The sequence below is a fragment of the Xylocopa sonorina genome, chromosome 7 (genome assembly GCF_050948175.1).
Source record: "Xylocopa sonorina isolate GNS202 chromosome 7, iyXylSono1_principal, whole genome shotgun sequence".
NCBI classification, from domain to species: Eukaryota; Metazoa; Arthropoda; class Insecta; order Hymenoptera; family Apidae; genus Xylocopa; species Xylocopa sonorina.
In genome coordinates this window covers 9765074-9786274 of record NC_135199.1, presented here as the reverse complement: position 1 = coordinate 9786274, position 21201 = coordinate 9765074, and the positions used below count along the sequence as shown (strand labels likewise).

Sequence of the window (21201 nt, the reverse complement as noted above, 5' to 3'; positions counted from 1 at the left end):
TCGTGCGCGGTTGAGAATCGTTCGCGGCGGCGTAGCGAGGTTCCCCGACCTCGGATCGAAAGGGATAAAATCGTGCCGCGGCGAGGTAACTGTCTTTTCGAACTCGTAAGGAAACTTCGACGGAACAAACCGGCTGCGTTCACAGAACGGAAGCAGGAGCCGGGTTATTTGACGGGGTAGCTTTACCCTCGACTCTCGTTACGTTTGCTTCGGCGTTCCGACGTTAGACAAAACTTGGGATTCCAACTTTTCCTCTTAACTCTTTCATTGTCAGTGATTACTGTATCCACGGTTGGATCTATCTGCACGTGTGCTAATTACGCCTACCAAGCCCCGATTTCTATTCCCGAATTCTTCGCGCGATGCAAATAATTATTACGTTACACGTCTGTGTAAAAAAAAAAGAGATTCACCACTGAAAAAGTTAAAGGTTACGGTTCGCGGCGAAGGGAAGCGGTAACAATGAATTCCGCAATCAAAACGAAAGAAGGTTCGATCGATGCAATACCATCGCCGTGATCATTATTCTCTGAAAGGCAAACTTATGAAATCCTTCGCTGCTCACGGTCGAACGATCAATTTAAGCCCAAGAAACTTCTTCGTAACTTCGTCCAGAGAACTCGACGGCTCCCCTATACTCCGGCTAGAGCCGTGCAAAGGCAGAAAGAGAAAGGGCGGAGGTAAGAGAAGAAAAGAAACGAAAAAAAAAAGAAAAAAGAGTAAACATTTGGTCGACTACTCCGAGGGCAATTAAGCGCCGGGATTTTTCGAAATAACGTTCGAAGGGCCCACGAGGCGAGCAGAAAATTTCGAAGATAGCTTCTTCCCTCTTTATTCTATCGTTCCCTGAACTCGGTCCCGTCCGTGGCACGGCCCTTGCCTCGTTGGGTCTACGGCGCAGCCTGAAGTCGTAAACCTACCACCCCGGGGTCCCTCTCATAAACGAGAAGCATTGTGCTCGACCTAAGTTCCGCGAACGACACACGCGTACATCGACCACTGGAAAAAAGAAGAAGAGGAGGGAAAGAGGAGAGAAAGGTCGAGAGAAAACCCTTGGCCCTGTCTTTCATCTCTCGCCACGATACACCGGCGGCCTTTCTCGCTTCTCATCTTTGTTCCGATCGGTTCAACGGAGTGCGACGCGTTCTTCCCCCGGCGCTGTACATCTCCTCAACGTCGAACATCGCGTTCACGAAACCTCGAGACAAAATCAAGCCAATTTTTACCACCGCTTCGAAATACCGTTCGCGCTGCGCTGGTACCGGATAGCCACCGATATAGCCAGCAACCGCGTCGACGGTTCGCAAAATAAATAAACGCAAACGGTGGTCTAGCAAATTGGAAACGCACCGCGATCCCCTGCGCGTCGTTGGCAAATATCTAGATGATACAATAAAAGCTCAAGTAATTATCGCAGTCTAAAATTAACTCCTGCAATCTACAATTAATTCATGGACGTGATGTTGCAGTTTTCGTTTATAATTAAAAGTTGTACGTTACGAGGCTGCTGAAGGATACAGAATTTATTTTACGAATCAACGCACATTGGAATCGTGCGTAGGTAGTTAGTTACACGTGTAAGCGTAATCAAATTGTTCACGGCCCGATCACGTAATCTTAGAGGCACTAAACAAACGTCGAATAAAATTCCAACCGAGAGGCAGCTAGATTACACGCTTGCTCGTTTCTACGAAATCTTCGAATCTCCTTAGAAAATCCAAGAGAACCCCTTGCAACCCTATCGTCGTACAATCTGTCCCAGTCCGACCGCCCTTCCTCGCTGGTCGACGAACAATCGCCGAGATGATCAAACGGGGAGGAAAAACACGGAACGCGAACCACGTGCTGGAGGAGATGGAGGCGAGGGGGGAAAAAGCAACGAAATTGAGCGATGGACGACGCGAGGGGAAGAACGAGTAACGAGAGCAGGTTCAGGGTGTATTGTTCGGCGGAAGCAAAAGAGAAAGTCGATGGTTCGTGCACGCCAGCCGCGGCCAGACGTCCACGGATATAAACGCGTTTATAATTGTATGCGGCGCGCCACGACTGTATGCATTAGCGCATGCCAACTAAACTCGAACTAGCTCGAGCCTCGGTGACAAGTGTCCTCGTGGACGGCGCAACTGCAACGCGGGGGACCAGTTATTACTGTCACAGACACGCGCGGCCCGCCCTTCCTGCTCCATCTACCCCGTTCTCACCCGTCCCGACCCCGCCGTTCCGTTTAAGGTCCTTGCCGGAATACCAAATCACCGGGCACGCGTTTTCCCGATATCGAATCAACATTTTAACCGAATAATCGCAGCCAGTGTTCGCCCTCCCTCGGCCATGGCCGCTGGCTGGTCTCTCGACGTCCTCGTGCCAACTGCGAGGAGAGATTTTGCGCGTCATTCAGCTCGACTCTACTCGTCCATCGGCGAAGAACGATGAAGCAAAAATTGTACGATGCTATCGTCCCCTCGGTTACGAAAGCATTACAGCTGACGACACTTCGAAGAGCGATCGTTCGCAGTTATTTCACATTGCTATGGCACGTCGCGGAGTAGTTTTTCGACGGGGGTGTTTACGGCTGAACGTCGTGTTTGATAAGAGTTATGGGGCCGTGTATCTTTACGAGGATCGGTAACGAGAAATCCAGTACAAAGCGCAATTAAGAATGAATGGATGCGCAAGAGATGCGTATCGTGGCCGCTATTAGAATTTCAGGTGATTTACACGATTCCGTGGAGGAGCGTCCTTGAAAGCCAGGACGCCGTGAAAGGAGTCGAGTTGAAACGCGGCGAGCGGTAACGGTGAAATTACGATCCTCCGTGGGACATCCAGCCGTGGAACAATCGAAAATTACCGCCTGTTATAGATCCGGAATCCCATCCTGCGAACGGTTTCGCGCGGGTTCAACGCGAAAGAAAACAATGCGACAACGCGCGCGACAACGCCTGCCTTTATTATTCACCTGGAACACGCGTACGGGTGAGATCCAGCGGCAGTCTGCTGAGAGCGAAATGAAAAGACCGAACGAGCACGGGTGAGCGAGATTGAAAACGAGAAGAAAAAAAAAAAAAGAAAGAATCATTTTTGCCCGGCGATCTCGTATAAAAGGAGAAACTTCAACGCCAACGAGGTTCTATGAATCGTTCATTGCTCACGGAACTGCTCGACTGCAATTAATATCTAGCAAATTGAAATCATCTTGTGAGAGAAATTTCTCCACGATTCTCTTTAATTAAAAACTGTTTAACGCTTCGTACCGATGCGATTACAACTCAAAAATTTACTAACACTTCGCTACACACTACCGTTAATAAAATACTTCCACGTGATTGATTTCCGAGTATCAAAGCTTCCATCTATACACCTGTCGAGCTGTTAACGGGAATTTTCTGAAAATTTGCCAGCCGAAGCTGTTCAAAGTCATTCGATTAGAGTTTCGACCGTGGAAACGTGTCAGAGCGCGTTACCGTACGTACATTAGTCGAGGGTTAATCAACGAGGTTCGCGTTGGGAATCTCGGTGCGCGCTAATTACGCGAAGAATGAATCGACGAGCGGTAACTACCGTAGACGGCCGATAGAATCGTATGTAAATAGAGCGGAAACGTTCTCTCTTTCGAGACCGCGGGACCGCGGCGATTCGCGCGTGCAGACGCACGTCGATCCGGCACCGAGACTCGCGTTTTTCTAATTAAGGCAATTTTCACGATCGCGACGAGCGTTCGACCTCGAACGATGTCGCTCTCTCAGCGATTTATCGTCGAAGAAACCACTCGGCAACGTAATCAGCCAGTCCTCGTGAGACTCGGCGCACAGTCATCGGCGAGCTGACGTTACACGCGCTCGTAATTACGAAACGAACGCGCAACACGTCTCCCCGTTTCCCTCCTGTTCCTCGCGAAACTGCGACGGACGTCGCTGGAAAGTCCGCTCTTTCGGCAAACAACGCGATGCGTTCGTCCATTTGCAGTATGAATTCGCACCCAGGCGAAACGCATAAACCACCTTCAATTAAAGTTTCAGTCTCCAACGCGCGAGCGAGACGGGGGCTGAGGGGCAAAGGGAAAAGAAGAAAAAGAGGGAGGAAAAACGGCGAAAGACGCGGCGGAGCACGCCGCGTAAAAACGAGGGAAATACAGAGAGCCGACGAGAACCAGTCCGTATTTTACGCGCGAGCGTAGACGGGAGGAGGGCTGGTACATCCATTTGTGCGTGTTTTACGAGGCGCGGTAAGGTGTGCGACTCGTTTCCGCAGACCAGTTATCGATCACGCGATACTTCCAAGAGACATCGTCGGACCTTTTATCGAAAATTCGAAACGACCCCTCTCTCTCTCTCTCTCTCTCTCTCTCTCTCTCACTCTTTTTCTCGCTATCTCTACACCGACAACTTTTCCTCGCGCGAACTTTATTCGCTGATTCCCGCGAGTCCGTTTCCCCGTATGCAAATCTCCGGGCAAGTTTACGATCCTCCACCCAGCGATCCTTTACCATCCGCTGGTTTAATTATGAACTACGCGAGACCCGTTTTTATCGGAGGCTACGCGAAAGTAGTTTTCACGATTCAGCGTATCGCGAGGACGCGTTTAAAATACGACGCTCCGTTTCATTTTTCTTTTTCCTTCCTCTTTCCCCCCCTCGTTTCGTTTTCGAGACGGGCTTCGTTACCATTCCAGGAGCGATTAAAAGGAGGCAGCGAATCGCGGAAACAGCAGGAAAACAACGATGGAACGCGGTCGGAGTCGTCGAGGTAGACACCGTTACGCCGTTAGTCGTCCCACTTACGGGCAGAACTGGATTCGCGCTCGTCAACGGAATCAAGCCACCGGTAAATTTCATTATCTCGAAACCGCGAAAATTGAAACGACTTTCTCCCAACCGTTACCAATTCGCGTACCCCCTCTGCCCTTCTTCGAGGCCCCCAGCCTCTGCGGAAACTCTCGATAGCTAAGCGTTTCTCTTGCCTCCTCGAGAACCGCTACGATTGCTCCCGATGCCTTTCCACGACGACTGTCGATCGACCGTCGTTTCGATGTTTTTGCTTCTATTTGTATTCCGATGTACGCTGCGGTAATAGCTGGTAACAATTTGACGTTATCACGGATCGATTCGGCACGTCCCGCTTGAGTTTCCATGAAATTGGCTCGGTTCGATCTCGAAGCGAGGTGAAACGCGTAGCGCGGTCCCGATCCTCGAAACGGTACACGTACCAGCTCGATACGCAGGATGGAATTCGTGGAGTCCCGTGGATACACCGCCGGGACAAGTCGGCCCACCCATCGAGATCGAAATATCCTTTCCCTCTGGATATATGACGTTTACATCGTCACTCTTGGCACGCGGTTCCCTCTGCCCGTCCCTCCATCCGCGCTGCCTCTCTCTTCGTGACTCTCTTTGGTATCCGATGAAACGGGTTTCGCTCCCGTCCAACTTCCACCAACGAACCGTACCCACCGCGCGTTCTCCACGGAGCCGCGTCTTCTCTTCTCACTGTCTATCCCGTTGCCCCGTCGTCTCTCTCGTTTCCCGTTCCCGTCGAGAAGTCCTCGATGCCACCGCGATAAGGATAAGGATAATTGAATGATACGGAAACCCGTCGACGAAGGAATTCCCGTGGAAAAATCGTGGAACCGGTGTGCAAGGTGCGTAAGGTGTTCGGTAACGAACAAGCGAGAACGTTTCGCGACCTTCCGCTAGTTTCCCCTACCTCTGCTCGGCCGGAACAATTAAATCGAAAAGAGATTCGACCAAAAAATGTAGTTTAATAGAATTCGATCGGATTCCGCTAAGTGAACGTTACGTTCTTCCGGTCCGTTCTGCTCTCTCGATAATCGTGCTCTCGGCGAGGGGAATGTGAAATTGAATGGTACCGCCGTGGACACACGCGATAAGGATATTTGCGTTTCCCTCGTACGATACCGTTCAATGTTATGCGAAAGGCCCTTCTATTTAATCCTATTCGACTAATCGTTCTATTTACAATCAATCGTACGTATCGAACGGGAAACAGGAATATATCCTACCTAATACTTCTACTCGAAACGTTGTTTTCGCTCGACCAAGAAGATTAGAAGAGAAGATAAAGATTGCGGGAAATACAGTGGAGTTTGACGGAGGAAACAGCTCGCGTAGCTCGTACACGAGTTTTCCTTTGAAGCAGTTGACTCCTGAGCGAACGACGAAGGAACACGTTCCCTATCCGTGAGCAGTTTGCAGATAGTTCGTGAACTTGAACGGTTACGAAAGGGGTTTCAGAGGAGCACGAGAGGTTCGTCCACGCTAACGGAGGGTCGAAGCAACCCTGCTGTTACGCTAATCGCTACGATATCTTCTCACCTATATAATTCATATCTCACGTCCGAACGTTTCCACAGAACGCGAACCACTTCGGGGAATCGAGCGAGAAAAGGAGAAAGATAGCGATAGAGAGAGATCAGAGGAAGTACATCGTTTGGAATAATCAATTTAAATCGGTAAATCGATTAAAGTGGCAGAGCTTACGGTCTGGAAAAAATCCGGTTATTTACACAGCTGCGAAACAACACCAGGTTTTTAACAAGCATTATTTAATTGTACGAAAAACATTTCGAATAATTTTAATAATGGATCTCGATGACTAACGATATCACGCGCGTTGTTACGCTAATAACGACTGCACGATATCAACTGGAAAAAAATATATATATAAAAATAGGCAGAGAGGGAGTAAAAGGGCGGACGTGTGTAACACGCTTTAATAAGAGCCGCCCGTAAATTCGATGTACGTGCTTCAAATTTTACCCCTTTCATCGATTCCACTTCACCGCCGCGCGCATCCACGATGCCCCGCGCGTTTTATTTTCGTTCGATCGTCTCCACCCTCTCGCGCGCCCGCGATATTTATTTATTTCGTTTTCAACCGATTCCCGTGTTTCGGATTACCTTTTACAGCGAACTTATATTTATTAAAGCGATACGTCGGCCGGAAAATATCGATCGATCCGTACCGTGCACGGTGTGCAACGCGTGTATCACCATCGAGGACGCTTCGTTGGGAACAAAGAAATAGGACGAAACGAATACCAAATAAAAAAAAGAGCGAGTAGAGCGTGACGGTAGGAGGGAAGGGAAAAAAACAGCGAGTTAGAAAGAAAAATGTGTAGAAAGGGAGAACGAGGAGAAAAAAAAAGAAACATTGCAACAAACTACGAAGTCATCGACGTGACGAACGCGTTACCTTCGTCCCAGTCAGCGACGCGTCAGTCGTGGTAATAATTCCCAAAGGGAGGCACGAAGCTGGAAGGAAAGGCAGACGGTCCTTCAGCACGGAGGAATTTAAAGAGGACCAGCGGAGACGACGGGACGACGGTCTAGAGAGGAGCCGTATTTGCATTTACATTGGCGCGCTCAAATCGTCGGAAAGGAGAGCGTGGAATAAAGGAAGCAACCAGGTACCGGGGAAAAGAACTTTATCACGCCGTGAAATCGATTTTTCTCCTCCTCCCCTCTCGGGCACGGACCGTGATACAAACATAATCACAGAACAACGAAACGAGAGATCTCCCCGGGCATTTAATTATGATAATGTTCCTGGATCCGCTTACTGCACGTTCTCCTTCTCAAGGTACGTAGAACAGTCGCCAATCGAATCGCCAGCTCCTTTACGATTCCCAAACCTTTTAAATCCAACATCGTTGCCACAGGAGGAGACATTTAAAAGATAGAAGCGGTATCGATTACGTTTCTCAACGAAACGACTCGAGTAACACACGCCTCGGAACGAAGAAAAAAAAAGCTTTAATCCTTTCAACTATCCCGACGCCCCGAAGCGAAACCATATACGCACACGCGCACACACACACACACACACACACAGGGAGTGACGATCTTTAAAACACCAGCCAGAGACACTTGTTGTGGCAAGGTGAGGCGACAAGAAACTAGACGACGAGAGAGCGACGACAAAAAAAGAGGAAGGACGAGTGTACACAGAAGAAAAGAAACGGAGTCTCGTGCACCAGACGAGAGACGGACGCGTTTAGAAACCGACAGAACGTGGGAGCCCTTGCCACGGTAACTCCTGCCATTATTGCGGAGAAGTTGTCGCGAACGGACGAAGACGGGTTACGGGGAAAACCGAGAGGGGAAACGCGGGGAGAACGGTTACGGATCTCTCGAAAAGCGGACAAAGAGAGATCCAGGCAAGCTGCGAGGGTGGCAAAAGCAAGGGCGAGACGAGGGAAATTTCAGTGGCCAGGGGCTGCGAGGCATGCACAACCAGACGTCGAGAGGCGAGCGCTGAGAAGCGACTAGCGAAATTAAAAGCGAAAGCGGAAATTGAAACGCATCCCCCACCGGCGAGCTTTCTTGTTCTGCAACTCTTCGCGTTTCAGATGGTCATTTATTAAGAATTTATCTTTCGCAGGACAGCGACACAGTTAAGCGGTTAATCGGGTAAATCGTTTAATTGGTCGTGCACGCTCGGTTAAGCGACTGCCGCCTCCGCGTGACACAGTGGGGGAAATTCAGTTCGACCAACCTTTACTTGCATTTTCTTTTTTTTTTTTTTTTGTTGCTTTTTAGAAGAAGATTTACTTTTTCGCGGTTACGCTCGCCTGTGCAACATTTCGAGGTTGGGGATACGTGTGCCGAGGATCTCGCATCGAGCTACCCCGCATAAAGCTGCGGTTGAAGCGGAAGTACACGGTTCATTTTGGTCAAGTAATTCGATCGACTAAACGAAATTGAAAAAGCATACCCCATGAATTACGATTTGGTTGAACAGGTATGATCGAATGGTAATTCGCGCTGTTCTTTTCACTTTGAATTTCGTTCGATCGACCGCAAACTTCTATTAAATCCAACAGTGTTATCTTCGTCTTTAAGTCGAGCGAATCGAAGTTCTCGTTCGCGTTGACTTGCAATTTCGTGCTCCGGATCGCGCGACGATGAAAATCCTAAAGAATGTCACTTTCTAGGTATATACCGTCGCGACAATGCGATTTCCTGCGCGTCAGTATTTCAGTAGCCGAGAAAAAACGATAAAGTTTAGACATTCAACTAACGGTCAGCAAAACGTTGTAACAGTTGCCTTCACAGTCTCTCTCTCTCTCTCTCTCTCTCTCTCTTTCTCTCTGTCTGTCTGTCTACATACTAGCCGAGATTAGCTCCGTTCGCTACGCTTCAACTTCCTACTGAATCGAGACGAATACAATGGCCGATACGATTATCTTCGCCTGTCACGCGGCACGAATCACTGATAACCCTGTTATCAGCTCGTTCTCGCCTAATGGCTGTTCCCCTTTCGGTTCCACCTGATTCCCAGGCGAAACGTTAATGAGCGAATTCACGCTCGATTATTAAACTCCGTTTCCGGGGCGCTTCGCGTAGATAAACAGAGAAGCTACCGGGGGAGGAGCCTCGACGAGACTAATTAGTACCTAGCAGCTAGTCGAGGCGAGAATATTTAGAAGAGATTCGAGGAGCGCGCGCCGGTCTCGGCTCAAACTAGTCGAATCGAATACCGTTGCTCGCCGAGATGGAAATTATTGCTCTCGCGACCTTGCACGCGTCGCGTACTTCAATATACCTCTCAACCTATTAAATACGAATTTCGTGCAATTCATTTCCCCTGAGTCGAATCGTTTACACCCGTGAAGGCAAATTTATGTGTTCAAGTAACAACACTCCGTAGCAGGGTGATTCGAAAAACCCTACCGCGCGGCATCGTTCGCGGTGAACGTGTTAAATAACATAGTCAGAGAGTCACGAAGGATCTCGCGTAGCCCCCGTATAATGTTCCGTAACGGGCGTATTCAGAGTCCGCAAAGGCTGCTCTCGCGATCGATCTCCGAAGGTCGAGCTGCCGGCGAACAATCCGCTAATTTCCGTGAGAACGGTACGTGATACATCGGTATTAGCAGGCGTGCTAACCGGAATAATAGAAAACATACTAATAGAGCGAATAACAGTTCGTTAAGCCAATCGCGAGCGAATAGAAAAGAACGGATCGGGACTTGCCGTGGCGGCGGTACGGAAAGGCGTAGGGGCGGGCGGAAGGGTAGACGGGCGGAGAGACGGTGAAAAGCGGGCGATAAAAGGAAGGGAAAAAAGTACACCGGCTCAAAGGACTCGATCGTGTGGCAAGGACTGGCTCGTTAAACTGGAAAACAAACTACAGAGGACTGGCCAGGACGAGAGGTTGGCTCAAGCAGCCAGAAAAACCGAAACGATACCGTGAGCGGCTGCTTTTATTTCGTACGCTTCGGCTCGCGATACACGGTATCGATGTATCGTACCGTATTTTGTATCGGCCCGCAAAGTGGTTTCAATTAGAACGCTGGAATTAAACGTATCGGGATACCTTATTAAATTTAAAACTGTCCGATTCGGCTCTCAACGACTTATGTTTCGAGCTGCTAAATAATGTAACCGGGGCAGCGGAAATATGGCGATCGGCGAGTGGCTAAAATATTCTGTCGTTAAATAAACAAACGACACGAGCGGTGCGCGCGGTTATTAGAATTGAACGAGGGAAGGTCCCGCGGTACGAAGTCGCGCAGTCCGCTGAAATACCGCTTAATTCCAACAAATCGTACCTCCACAGGGCCGAGTGTGAATATGGACGAGGAAACGAAAAGGGAGAGCACGAAGCCGGTAAGATGGGTCGAGATAGCAGTGAACAGAATGGAATGGGTGCCGACTCGACGGAGGAATAACCTTATTTACCGAAGGGCCTGCGATTATCCTCCCTGCTGCCCTGTCCCTCCGCCTCGCCTCTTCAACCGCGCTTCTCTATCGTCCCACCCTCGCTCGGTCCTCTTTCGCGCCCTCGAGCGTGGTGATAAATTGCGGTAGTATCGCAGACGTACAAACAAATCTCGGTGCGCTTTCTCTATCCAGACGCGTCGATCCTCCGTCGCTTTCGTTTCCCAAACTTGCCGGCCCGCGGTAGAAACGGCCGCCGAAACGATCCATCAATCTCTTCGATTCGTTAGCGTACCCGCGCGTCGGTTTTACGGTTATGCATCGATCGATTTCCCTGTGACAGCCGGGAAGGGAAAGTTTTTGTGCGAAACGCATCAGTCAGACTTTCACGCGGCCGCCCCGTGTAATCACGGAATTACAGATCGCCAGCGTATCGCTGTTGGGAAAGCATATCGGCGGAAGTCCCGATCGAAACCGAGTAAAAATATACCGACTGAAAATAATCGAACAGTCCGTCTCTCTTTACGGAATTAAAGAGGGCGGAGTAAATACGTACCAGGGATCGATATAATATCGCGCATACGAGAGAGCATTCGATATTACTATTTTTAACCGGAGTAACAATGCTACTCAACGGGGAATCGATAGGGATGCGAACGAAAACAAACTAAAGAGGAGGAAAAGAAGAAGAAGAAGAAACAAGTATCCTATCCTTTTTAATTACGTAATGCAGGGTGAAACCGATCGGGGTGCGATGCAAGTCCGCGCTAGTTTCACGCGACGACGAAATCATAAATTGAAATTAGTTGCCCTGGGTATAATTTCCCGTGAAACACCGTACGATAGGAACCCGACAGTTTTTCCGGAGCTCGGCCAGCTCCGCTGGGAGGGCTTTCCACGGTCGACGAATCCTTTATTGCGATGGTTTGTCCCGCCGCCTTCTACCCAAACCGGCGACCCTTCTCTCGGCCACCCTCGGAATCGTCCGACAAGCAGGATTATAGCGCCGGAAATATCAATGGCCTCTTCTCTATCCTTTGTCAGAGTACCTGTATTTTATTTTTGTTTTTTCTTTCGAGAGAAGGGGCGGTGGAAGATCTCGACCTACGGATTATACTCGTTACAAATTCTCCGAAACGACCCGCTTAATATTCCTAAATTACAAAATGACAAATGGCCGAGGCAGTTCAGTGGTGAACAACGTTTAAACGATTTCGCTTTTGAGGCACGATTTAAAAAAAATTAAGTTCATTCGAATCTCAGGAGTAACTCGAAGACATTACGGATAAAGTTTCGGAAGAAACAGCATGGCTAATTGAGCCGGACTTTAATACATAAAATACAAGGAATATGATAAAAGTTTATTAAAGTAGACACGAAATATACGAGGTTCCAGGTAGGTAATTGGTAGAACCAGTCGCATACAATGCTCCGCAATAACGTAGGCCATTCCAGAGCCACCCTAGCCAGTTAGCAGAGGGTTGAAAGGGCTTCGTCACTCCGGCGTGTGCCTCCAAAAAAGGGTCCCCGACATCGTCGGGGCGTTGTTACGCGCCAAACAAACCTCTAAAAGCTTCGAAATTTCATTTTCTATATTTCTCACACTCTATCTGTCCCTAGCCGCTATCTAATAGTCCACCACGGGTATCCTTTACGGGAACTACTTCCGATTCGCTCGATAAGGCCTTGCTATTCATGACAAATATACATATTCGACAGGACAATCGACGAGACCTTGTTTGAGTACAGAAACACGCTCGCGAAACAATTTTTCACGGACATTCACCAACTTCCTTTACGTTTACTTTCACTCGAAGCTACGTTGGACACGAAAAACTAATTTCTTCCTTCCTTCGATCGATTAATGTACCCATAATCGAATGGGTATAACGTCGTACGTTTGCCTACACAACTCCGCGTACCAAACTGTCTTTCCAGTCAAAGCCAAGAACAACGACGCATGAATTACTTTGGAAGTTGGAGCACCATGACCCCGAGAAACATCTCTCATACAATACTCCTTTCACGAGCAAACAACTGCCCTCGACGATATCCCTCTGTTTCACGGAGAATGACACAAATACCTTCAAGTATCGTATCGGTGAGAGATATCCGGTACACTGTACGACGAGAGAGAGAGAGAGAGAGAGAGAGAGAGAGAGAGAGAGAGAGAGAGAGAATTGCCGTACCGACGATAAATCTGGTAGTTCGATGTCTCCATTTCTACGGCGTTCTATTCCGTCGCGCTCATTTTATTTCACCATTATGCTCTCTATCCCTCGAAACTGATAGCAAGTCGCAGGCTCCGCACACCACTCGGGCGTTCGGTTCGAGAGACGATCCGCAGGGGGAACGTCTGTTACGGTGTTCGAGCAAATTTGCATGGATAGCGTTCACGCGAAGAGGAGGGCAGCGAACGAGGGGTAGAGCGAGAGAGTCGGATGCACCGGACGACGGAGAGAAACGGTTAATGGATTGACACGGTGGATTGCAATTAAGTTAACGGTTGAACGCAATTTCTGGATTATTTCTGTCGGCTCGAATGGGGTATAAATATCGGGATGCGAATTCTGTTAATGCGTCGCGCGGCCGCCCCGCGTTGTTTTAACGCGAGCAACTCGGCCGGAAAACTTAAGCGACACGAATAAGCGCCGTGTTAACAATTCATTTGCCTAGGTGACTAGAGTCCTCTGTTGCACGGGGAGATTTAAAAATGCAGCAGAATCCGTTTAAGTGGATTACCGGAGAAAGTGGTTTAAAAGCTAGATCGAGAAGGTGAAATTGCTCGCATTAACGAGATGTAATATTCTGAAAAAAAAAAAGAAAAGTAGTAGAGAGGTGGTATATATGTACACCTATCGAAGAATCGGATCGAAAAGCAGAGGAACTTCTCAGTTTTTCTTCCCCCCGATCGTTCGACGCGTTCGACGAAAAATATGAAACGATTCTTCTCAGATTGGATCCGTTCGCTCAAGATCCTTCTCTTAAGAAACCCTCCGGCCACCCACGGCCGAGTCTAACCATGCCGGCGTATCCTAGTTGAGCTTTTCTTGTCCGACTTTCGCGTAATAACCGGAAGCGAGAAGCGAGGGCAAAGTGGATCGCATCATAAATCTGCTCTACGCTCAACAATGGAGAGCCTTCGTCTCTCGTGAGTACGATCAAAAGAAGTTTCGCGGAACTAGCTACCATTATGATAATCCGTCTACTATCCCATAAAGGTTGTAAAAAAGGAGTCGCGGACTGTATTTTCAACCTCGACACTTCTCCCTTTGTTCCATCGTCTAGCCGTTCCGCGTCGACGAAACGTTCCTACATTATTCCTCGATATCAATTTTAACGATGCCCACCCTCCTCCAACGCGTCGAGCAAAAACCACCGCGCGGTCTACGTGTCCTTACCTCGCGGACGAGCGCTTTAAATCGTAGGCGTCGGAGTCGATAAACGCGTTGCGGATCGACCGCGAACACCAGCATCCTCTGTTTCTCGCGTTTTATACCGGAAAAAAAACGCCACATTGAAGGGGACAACGGAAGATCCCGGAGAAACGTCGAGGAATATCGCGTCGTCCTTTTACGCGTCGTTCAAGTTGGTCCCCGTGAATCACGTGAAAAGTCGCGGCCATTTTTCAGAGGACGCGGCGAGGGACGCGGCTACCGCGAAAAACGCGCGGCTCGAACGCTTCGTTCCCAGAAGAATTCCGAAAGAACGACCGCGATAAACGCGTGACATTCGACGATTTTTTAACGCCGGAAATATGAGAAATGCGAACGGGCCGGGGAGCTCGTAAAACGTCACGCGTTATCCGTTACCGGTAACGTTTTACACGGGGAACACGCGCACTCGTATTTCATTAAAATCTTTCGCGATAGGTGTCGAGATATATCGTTGCCGCCGGGCTCTCTCTTTCTCCGTATTAATCTCGAGCCCAGACGTTTTTCGCTACCTGAACGAGAGGAATATCTGCGGTTGAAACAGTCCGCATTGGCTACGGCCGGATTACCTGGATTCATTTACGCCGAACCGATCAGGTAACCTTCGAGGGAGCCCGACAACTACTCAAGGTCGATGGATACGAGAAAGAGGAGCCGCTCCGGCGATCTTCTCCGATCGCTTCGACACACGACTACACAACGCGCATTATCCAACGCATGCATCTACCCATCGAGCCGCTCCTTCGATTGAACTTTTGACGCGCGCAAGGACGTCTAACCATTCTTTCCTTCGCGATTCCCTTTATGAATCATCCTCGTCTTTCAAGTGGGTACCAGTGGATAGAAATGACGAGTGAAAAATGATCGAGTCCGAACACGGAGTCGATCTTAATTCGAAGAAAAGGAAGCTGCGGGGACTCGAATTAAATTCCAAAGGGAAACGAGTGAAATTGCTCTCTTTCTCTTCGAGGACGAAGCCCAATACGAACCGGAGGGGCTGTCTGCTTTCCTCTTTCACTCGTGAATTTATCGAGCATCTGAAATGCGACGCTCGCGCTCCGATACAAAAATACGTAGGAGAATGAAGATATACGTTCCTGTATGAGCGTATATATACATACATTCGGAAAAGGATCCTTGGTCGCGTGTTCAGCATTACTTGGGCTAAGCTGACGAGATTTATGCCGTAAGCTGCAGGATGGCTTCGTCATAGGGACCGCTCCGTTCTTACCTCGAAATCGATATAGCCTTTTCCGCCCATGTATTATATATTCCCACACCTGTTTTTAAACGTACATTTCCTTCGCGTTGGGACGAACTAATTCAATCGTTGCACGCTCGATCCGTTAGATAGTATCGAAGGACGTTCGAAACGCTAGGATCGACTGTGTGTCATGAACGCGATTCAAAAAAGTGAGCGCAATTTCCTATCGAATTCAATTCGAAAGCCTCCTGAAAGGCAGACGTGCGGTTTTTTCACGGTAAAAAATTCCACGTTGAAAGGGAACGCCATTAACGTTTGCCATCTCGGTCACGATTTTTTTCTTTGTGAGACTTTACGAGGACGCTACGCCGCGCAAGGAACCGTTCCATTGTGCGAGCGTGTACGTATAATAAAAGGTTACAAAGGTCAGCGAACATTCGTGAAACCCGGTGGTTCCCCTTTGTGAATGAAAGAGTCGAAGTAGAGGGAGAGAAGGAGAGCAGGGAAATTTTCCAGACGCCGGAACATTGTCCTCTCAATCTGTGAGCAGGTGCTGAGAATGAAACCTGCGCTCGCCTTTTCAGACGAACCTTCAACGCGACGTCGTACACCTTCGGAGTCTGTAAGCACGTGCGTGCGTGGGCGTGCTGTTCTTACAAACATTACAATCGGTAATGTTCGATAAAAGGAGCATTAAAATATATTATTATTAAATCTCATACTGTACACGGAGGATTTTTAATATAAGCGAGCTATAAAGAACGTTGATACGAAATGGCAGACTACGATTGTTTTCTACGCTTCCATAGAGCAATTAATTGCAGAGTAGGCGATAAAAATGCAAGGTTGACGTCGTTCGCATATGCGATAGATAAATGACGACGTGGCTCCCTTTAATCGCACGCGCACGAATACCTACGTACAACGTCGTGACTAGAAAGTATCTTTAATTACTCGCGTCCGTAATAGGACAATCAGTATAGATTCTCCTTGTTATTCAGCCGCACGTCTTATTATTGTGATTATTCGGATTACCCGATACGATTGAAAAGAAGAACGGTCGAACCGCGTCATCCGATTTGTTGTGCCACGCGTAATGCGATAAATGTTGAAAGCACGACCTCTTAACGAAGAAACTGTACGGTTGATAACGTCGATAATTTCGCGGTATCTCCGTTGCAACGTTTTACGGCTCTCGTCTCGGTCGATCTACACGTGAAGACCCTTGGATACGCGAAAGAGGAAGAAGAGAGAACAGGAGGAGGGGAGCAAGAGTAACGAGGTTACCGGGACGTCCCACAATTAATTTGCTTGCAAACGGTTACGCTCTGCGAATAATTATTCAAAGTCCCAGCTTCTGGCTGTGCAAAGTGCAGCCACTTAAAGGGTTGATACGACGCATCGACGATATCGCGTTAAAACGCGGTTGTCGCGAGAGAGTATGCTATTTATACATCAGGATCGCGTTTTAGTCGAGTCTAGGTTTTCAACCAAAACCGTTCTTTACACGTGTTTCTGCGTTGCATGGTATTTATATCTCAATCAATGTCGCAGGCCTTACAGGTATAATAGATTTATATTTTCCGATCGCAGTTCTATTAATGTACGATTACGTTCGTTAAAAACTATTCCAGCTACGCGCTCGATAGGAATGACCAACGAACGAACACTTTTTCTCTGAACGAAAGTCGCGACGGCTCGCATTCGACAGGCTGGAAAGTCAATCGATGTCGATTAAAGAGCGCACATGGGCTTCATTAAAATACAATTAAAAAGAAAGTACTCTCGGCGGTTTTAGCAGTTTAACCGTGTCTCTCTAACGTTCACATAGCGGGCGTCGTTAAAACTTGCTGGAACGTACGAAACATTTCGCTTAATAAAAAAAAGCTGGAAAATAGGCGAATAGAATTGTCGACGCGGTTTCCGTACAATTCCCCATATAGATGCGCAAAATAGTTATGCATTAAAAAGTTCCTTCTATATTTAATTACACATTCCGGAATTCCGGAGCATGTATCGCTATGATCCTTCGTTTCTATGCAAGCTTTTCAAACATTCACAGCAGCTCGCGACCCTATTCATTCGAACGTTCGCGACTTATCTTTTTGTACGTTTCACCGATTCGATGAAAATTCCCCGTTACAACGAATTTCACGAAACATTGAATTAATCGTTCTACGAACACACTTCACTAATTATTTCGACGAACATTGTCGATACATATTGTATGAAATATTTTAAATTTCATTTCCATTTTATTCCGGATACGTCGTGTTAGAACAACTAAAGCCGAGTGGATTTATTCGTGATTTCTTGCACGAATATTCTACATTAACAACGATGAATACAAAACTTTTACAATATATGATATTACGTATTGGCACGTACTATTTTTATGAAATACATTAAATAAATGAACAACGGTGATCGTGTAAGAGAATAAGTTGGAAGGGTCAATTTTCTGATGAGTGTACCGCAATACCAACATATCGATGACATTGCAGTTCTCGGTAATAATTCTTTGATAAAAGTACGATACAAATCGTAAACAACGACGAAGAACAGAGTCTAGGACGATCGCAACGACTTTCCGAAGTTTCGCTTTCTCAGCAGAACATTCTTTCACCGATAAGATAACATTTCCGCGTGAAGAATTTTAAATAGATCGTCGAACGGCCATCGACGTTCCCTTCCCGAGGTATATATTGCGCGAGGAGATTAAAACTTCCCATTAATCGTCAAAGTAATTGCGAACACAAAAAGGCACAAATAAATCCATCCATTAGCAAACGAATCTCTCGACGAATTTATGCAATCCTTCCCCCTCCCGCGCACTTTTTATCTACGTGTTTATGCGATTAACGATATGATAATACTGCACTGGTATCGTCGCAAACGAACTCTTATCCTTGATATTTATCGCTTCTAATACGCCTTCCAAGTACTCTCGAGATTATGCCTCAACGTTATCCGTAAAGCAGGCAATTTCAAGGACAATAAGATTCCGCTCCGTTACTGTGTTTTCGAAACAGGTGAACATTTGTTCCATATCGTTCGACATTTCCGCGTAACTATTCAGTCGCTCGAATTCCAAGGAAAAACATCGGTATTGACAACAACGCGGAGAGGCAAGGACGTCGTTGGTACGACTCGGTAGGGAAAGAAAATGAATTCGATGTTTTTCGAAAGGACCATCCAGCCGTGAATCCGAGGAAAATCTGTTTGCAAACAGCCTCTGATCGGAGCTCGCGAGAGAAAAGTCATCGGGATGGAATTTATCGCGGTGGCCAAATATTCGAGCTCCGTGACAGCTGCCAAGAACCGCGTCGAAGCCAATTCAATTTCCCTACAGCTCGAAATTGAGCCGCGACTCGTTAATTAATATCCAGAACGCCGTTCGTGTCCCGTACGCGGTTAAAAATGATCCTCAAACGACAATCGTAACTCTCGAATCGACGAACATTAACGAAACGCATGGAATATGTTACGACTCCAACTTCAGACGCGATATGATGTTTTTTAAAGGTTCGTACAGAGTATCGCGACGAAATACGAACGCGTTCGTAACGAACGAGTTCGTCGATGACGCAATTACGCATACTTGTAGGTTCTTTCGATTTGTGGTTACGTTCGTAAAAAAAAAGGAAAGAAAAAAAAGAACGCCGAGCGTCGAGAAATTTTCGAAATTCTCGCGTAGAAAGAGATAATGGAAAAGTAAATAGAAGATCGAGGATAGCAGAGAAAAATAACGGCATGGTTGCTGACCGAAAAACAGATAGCACTCGCGAGGTTGACAAGACCAGGACTCGTATCGATCGCAATCACGAAAGTAACGTTTAAGACAGTATTTTAGTACATACATAAATTGTGAGCCGTGATGTTGTGCTCCGTCGGCAGGACGCAGAGTAGTGTATAGTATATCCAATAATCCACAGAGATAAGCGTAGTACTGCACTGATAAAACTTTCACTTTTTTTCTTTTTTATCTACCGAATAATCGGCTTTTCTTACAAATCACTAATTTAAATCACACATAGAACAGTCGCACCACTTGGAAGTTTAAAGGAACACATCTTTCACGAAGCACCACAAAACAATACGAAAACGGATCAATGGAAAGTACTCGATGTTGAAGTTGATTGAATAACACCGGTCTCCAATGTCTGCGCGTACGTATGTAGCCGCCTGGGTAACGTATCCGAGCGAAGAGAACTCCTTACTGCAAAAGCAACGAACGTTATTTCCGATAACACTGGTAACGGCGGCCGAACGAAGACTGACGTGTTCGCGTAGAAGGCGCGCGCTTTACTACGTGAACTTGGCTGTATCGGAAGAAACGGAATCTCGCGTCGAATCGTGTAACTCGGTACAATGGAAACGAACCGCGACGAAAGCGCGAAAATCGAAGCGCGCACGGTGATCGATGTATCAGGCAAGAAACACGGGAAAGCAATGCGGCACGAAATGCCATAGAGAGTCACCAGTAACAAGACGAAAATGACCGATCGGCCGATCCGATGGAACACGAGCACGCACGAGAACGCGACGTACTACTACCGATGATCGAAGATTCTCGCTTCCAACCGAGAAACGAGAAGGATAGAAACCGAAGACGGATTACACATTGAGAGCGCACGCGCGCGTTCTAACGCGCTTTCGTTACGTAAAAGAAATGCGCGTTGGTTGAACGTCACCGCATCGGGATGGTACACACTCCGCGGTACCAGGTAAAAGGTGTAGAGAGAAGTGCTAGTCGGAGAACCGGATATATTTTACCGCGGACGCGAAAGGCACCGTGTGCTAACCTACTTCTCCTTCCGTTGACTGAAACTCTTCGCACCAACAACGATGACGACGACAACGAGAAGAGAGACCCACACTGGCGGCACGGTACACGCGGCTCGTTGTCTCTCCCCCTCTCCACCGCGCGCGCGGTCCCTTGCTTCTTCGACTTCGCTGTTTGTGTCACCGCGACACCGCGAAACCAGAAAACAAACAACTGCCGTCGAGGACGCGTCTTGTTTGCAGGAAAGCTCGATTCTTTTTCACTGGGCGGAACTCGTTGTCGTCGCGGGCGGGGGGGGAGGGGAAAGGGGGACACAGAGGGAGAACGAGGTATACACATACACAATGGCGGCGCGCGCGCGTGCCCACGGGAGGGAATGAGAGAAAGAGAGAAGGAGAAAGAGAGAAAGAGAGAGAGACAGCGGCGGCAGAACGACACAATCCGACTACGACGGAGGTCCGACTCGAACTGAGCGCCGAGCGGCTGATCGAGGCCGACGACGGCCGACTCGGCCGAACCGAGGCGCTCGCCGATAGCGCGCTCCTTCCCTCCCTATCCCTCCTACTAGGGATACCCCCGCCGACCGCCACCCCGCCTGCCTTCCACGGCTTCACAGCCGCCACCCTCTTGCCTCTTGCTCTTCCCTCGCTTCGACTCTCCGCTCACCTTCCTCGCCGCGCGCACTCCTCTCTCTAGTCCTCGCGCTTGGTCTCTCGCGTTCCCGCTCTTTCCCCTCGAACAAGCGAGCCGTCGAGTCTCGCCACCCAGCTCCCTCCCGGCTCGTCCCACCAAACTTTCCGACACACCGGTAACTTATCGGAATTTACTCGTTACTCCGAATTCGTGAGCGACCGCGTGCACCGCGATAATGCCGCGCACAACCGTACCCGAACGCGCGAACGGTATGCACGCTAAAGGATTTTAAAACAGCTCCCCGTGAACGTTGCCGCCTCTTTCGATAATCAGGCGCCATTTTCGATTCTCGAGACGTTGTCGATCGTATCGAGATTAAACGATTAATTATCGATTCAACGAGAACCCGACTGTTGCGCGCGCTACTTAGTCGTACAAATCGGACGAAGGGAGGAACGTTCTCTCTTCT

General features: G+C 48.2%; 1 protein-coding gene across 3 annotated transcripts in view; it reads right to left on the bottom strand.

Moving 5' to 3' along the window:
- The window catches only part of LOC143425658 (uncharacterized), a 226163-nt gene extending 205540 nt beyond the window's left edge, over positions 1 to 20623 (bottom strand). For 2 of the 3 annotated variants that reach the window (XM_076898631.1, XM_076898629.1), the window contains exons 1-2: positions 20123 to 20623; positions 19174 to 19532 (exon numbers count right to left, since the gene is read on the bottom strand). The gene's annotated coding sequence lies outside the window, so the exon portion shown is untranslated. Of the gene's footprint in view, positions 1 to 19173; positions 19533 to 20118 lie in introns of all 3 variants that reach the window. The other variant, XM_076898630.1, reaches the window with a different exon arrangement.
- Between the last annotated feature and the right edge of the window lie 578 nt (positions 20624 to 21201).